Source organism: Lonchura striata, chromosome 29, assembly GCF_050655825.1.
Source record: "Lonchura striata isolate lonStrDom1 chromosome 29, ASM5065582v1, whole genome shotgun sequence".
NCBI lineage: Eukaryota > Metazoa > Chordata > Aves > Passeriformes > Estrildidae > Lonchura > Lonchura striata.
The window spans coordinates 3,333,134-3,336,131 of NC_140731.1; the positions used below are offsets into that span (position 1 = coordinate 3,333,134).

Here is a 2,998-nt window from a genome sequence, read left to right on the forward strand (position 1 = left end):
GTTACATGATTAAAACACATACATGCATTGATGGTCATTGAGAGAAAGCTTTCCCCTGGAGAAAACAGTCCTTTTGCCGGCACACTTTGATACACCTTCGGAAAAAGCAGAATCTGCACCAACTCCTAAGACCTCTGCCGAGGAACCCAGCCCTGCCTGGGACACCCAAAGCAGCAGACATCGAAAAAGGAGGGGAAAAGTCAAGCTTGGTGTGGAAAAAGAGGATAGAAGTACAGCAGCCTTTAAAAATGCCTGCACGGAGCAATAGTGGGAACCAGTCACATTTCTTCTTTCCTTGCTTTCTGTGATGACATAAATAGGAAGTAAGAACATGTTAAACAAAAGGCAGAGCTAGGATTTTACAGGTCTTTATTTTGGCAGGCTGCATGACAAACACCTCTTCCGGGACTGTGACGCCTTTTGGGGAATGGCAGAGAACGGAGGCAAAAGGTGCCGGGAGCCCTTTTACGTTCCCTTCAGCCTCTGCAGCTGCTCCGCTGGTTTCAGGGCACTTGCTTGGTTCGTTCCTAGAGAAAAAGGCTAGGGCATGATTTTCAGAACTACTGCCCGTCCCCAGTCAGAGTTTCCTACATTCCTGGGTACAAATGAGTGGATGGAGTGGATGGATGCTGTCCAGCAGTGTCCCCAGGGGCATCTAGAGTGTTCACACTGCTGAGCTGAGAAAAACTCACCAAACCCAGCTGAGGGGCCTGTGATCCTCCACCCACCCGGGGGAACTCCAGGCGCTGTAAACAGAGGCCACAGCACACACCAGGCTCTGCTGTGCCCGGTGAGGAGTCTCTGTATGAGCCCTGAGCCCTGGCATCGCCTCCCAAACACCACAGAGACCTCTTGTGTCATCAGAGAAAAGCCCTGGAGCAAACGTGTGTCCCCAGCACGATCAACAAGGGATGCAGAATTACCTCCTCAATAAAAACGCTGTTTCTGATGGAAATGTTACCTCTGTCGACTGCGAGGATTTTATAGGAATACTGGCTCAAGAATTCAGTGACTTCAGGGATTCCATACCACAGGTTCCTGGGACTGCTTGGGCATCCAGAGCCTATAGTATTGGTTAAACTGGTAGAGCTGAGGATACTTAGCAGCTTTGTCACAGAGCTGGAACGTCAAGCAGGGAGCAAGGGGTTCTCTCAGAGAGTGCAGGAGGCCAGTGAAAACAGCACCAAGGTCCTCCACGACGTCTGCTCCTAGAAAAGCCAAATAAATTAAACTATTGACATGAGCACGGACACTGGGGCAACCCTCCTTACTTTGGGCCTTGCCAGCAGCCCACGGAGCCTCACGCAGAAAAGAACTGATCGAGATCAAAAAGTGTTCCTAGTGACTTAGACAGGTGCTCCTGGCTGCTGAGGTACCTGAAAAACCCTCCAGACATCATCAGCTCTTGCTGAAGCAAATAATCCACATTCACCGTGTTGTGCCAAAAACACGCCCGGCCCTTAACAGGGAGAGACCCTGCCTCAGAGAAGAACCGAGCTGTACTGGGGAGACACACCCAGCCAACGTGTATGAGTTAAACAGAATTTTCTCTCAGAACTGGGACTTTCAGCACCCCCCAGGTGCAACTCGACTGCCACATACACACAGAAGGCTTCGTGAGGTGCTCTGGGGTTGGCCAGTCCTGCTCCAAGCCCTGCTGATGCCCCTGTGGTTTTAAGGATGTCCTCAAGGAGGTGGTAGAACCTCACAGTGTTTGCCCCTGGAGCTCAATTTCTGAAGTTTTCCTTGGGAAACGCACCCACTTCCTACTTAACAAGGCAGTCCCCTCTCCCTGCTCTCGGGAAGAGCTGCCCACGGGAACCACCTTCCTCTCCTGATTGCCACGCTCTGCCCTTAAAACGCTGTGTTACTGAGGCCAGCTATTTCCAGGCCAAGACTGTCCATGCAGGGACAGTGTCCCTTCTCTTCAGGGTCAGGGGAAAAGGGCAGAAGCACCTACAGAGCTTCAATGCCCCTCTTGAGCACAAAGCACCGTGAATCTGCACCTCCTGCTGCTTGCAGGGAAGATAATAAAATGCCTCAAGGTAAAAAATGATAAATGGTAAAAAATTATTACAAGAGGGTAGAAATGATGCCGCTTTCACTCCACTGCTAGAAATGACACATAAAACATAAAAAAAACCCTGTACCTGTTCCATTTTCAGACTGAAACAACAGCATATTCCTGGCTGCTCATGCAGCAGGGACAACAGCACTGAAGGGAAATGTTTGGATAATCACGTCTTCATTTAAAGAGAACCCAATTCCTTCATCTAAGCCATCACTGCCCTCCATCAGAACAGCCAGCACATCCGCGACATCTAATAAGTGAAGGAAAAAATGTAAGCAGAGGATCCAGACTGACTGGGAAAACAACAGAGGTAGAATGCAACATTCCAGGAACACAAGGTAGCTTTTTAGTCACAAAAATTTAAAAAAAAAAAAAAAAAAAAAAAAACTAAAGAAAAAAAAACCAAAAAAACCCAAAAAACCCCAAAGGCACATTTGCCAGTCAATACAATGTTAGGGGCAGCACAAAAATCACAGCTGTTCTTCACTCTGCCTTTCAAAGCTGCTGTCCAGCACAGGTTGCCCAGAGAAGCTGTGGCTGCCCCCGGATCCCTGGAAGTGTCCAAGGCCAGGCTGGACAGGGCTTGGAGCACCCTGGCATGGTGGAAGGTGTCCCTGCCCATGGCAGGGGTGGAACGGGACGAGCTTTAAAAAAAGGTGCCTTCCCATCCAAACCCTTCTGGGATTCCACGATTCTGTGAGCAGCCCCAGGCAGAAGGGCTCAATTTCCATTGTGGTCCGGAAATGCTGCTGCAAGAGCACAAACAGATTTCAAATACTGTTCAAGTGGCACAACCACATCAAAAATTACGTCTGGGGGTAAAGCGGCAACTCTGCAATTCCAGCCTCTGATACCGAGGACACATGGAGGGCTGAATCCGGGGGGAGTTCGGGGTCCGAGTCAGGGTCGTCCTCATGAGCCACCAGC

General features: G+C 49.7%; 1 long non-coding RNA gene across 1 annotated transcript; it reads right to left on the reverse strand.

Moving 5' to 3' along the window:
• Positions 1–352: 352 nt before the first annotated feature.
• LOC146765011 (uncharacterized) lies at positions 353–2,998 on the reverse strand. Its single transcript, XR_014950442.1, has 3 exons — positions 2,151–2,998; positions 924–1,208; positions 353–527 (listed from the first exon to the last, which is right to left on the reverse strand). It is a non-coding gene; the product is annotated as an uncharacterized LOC146765011 (long non-coding RNA).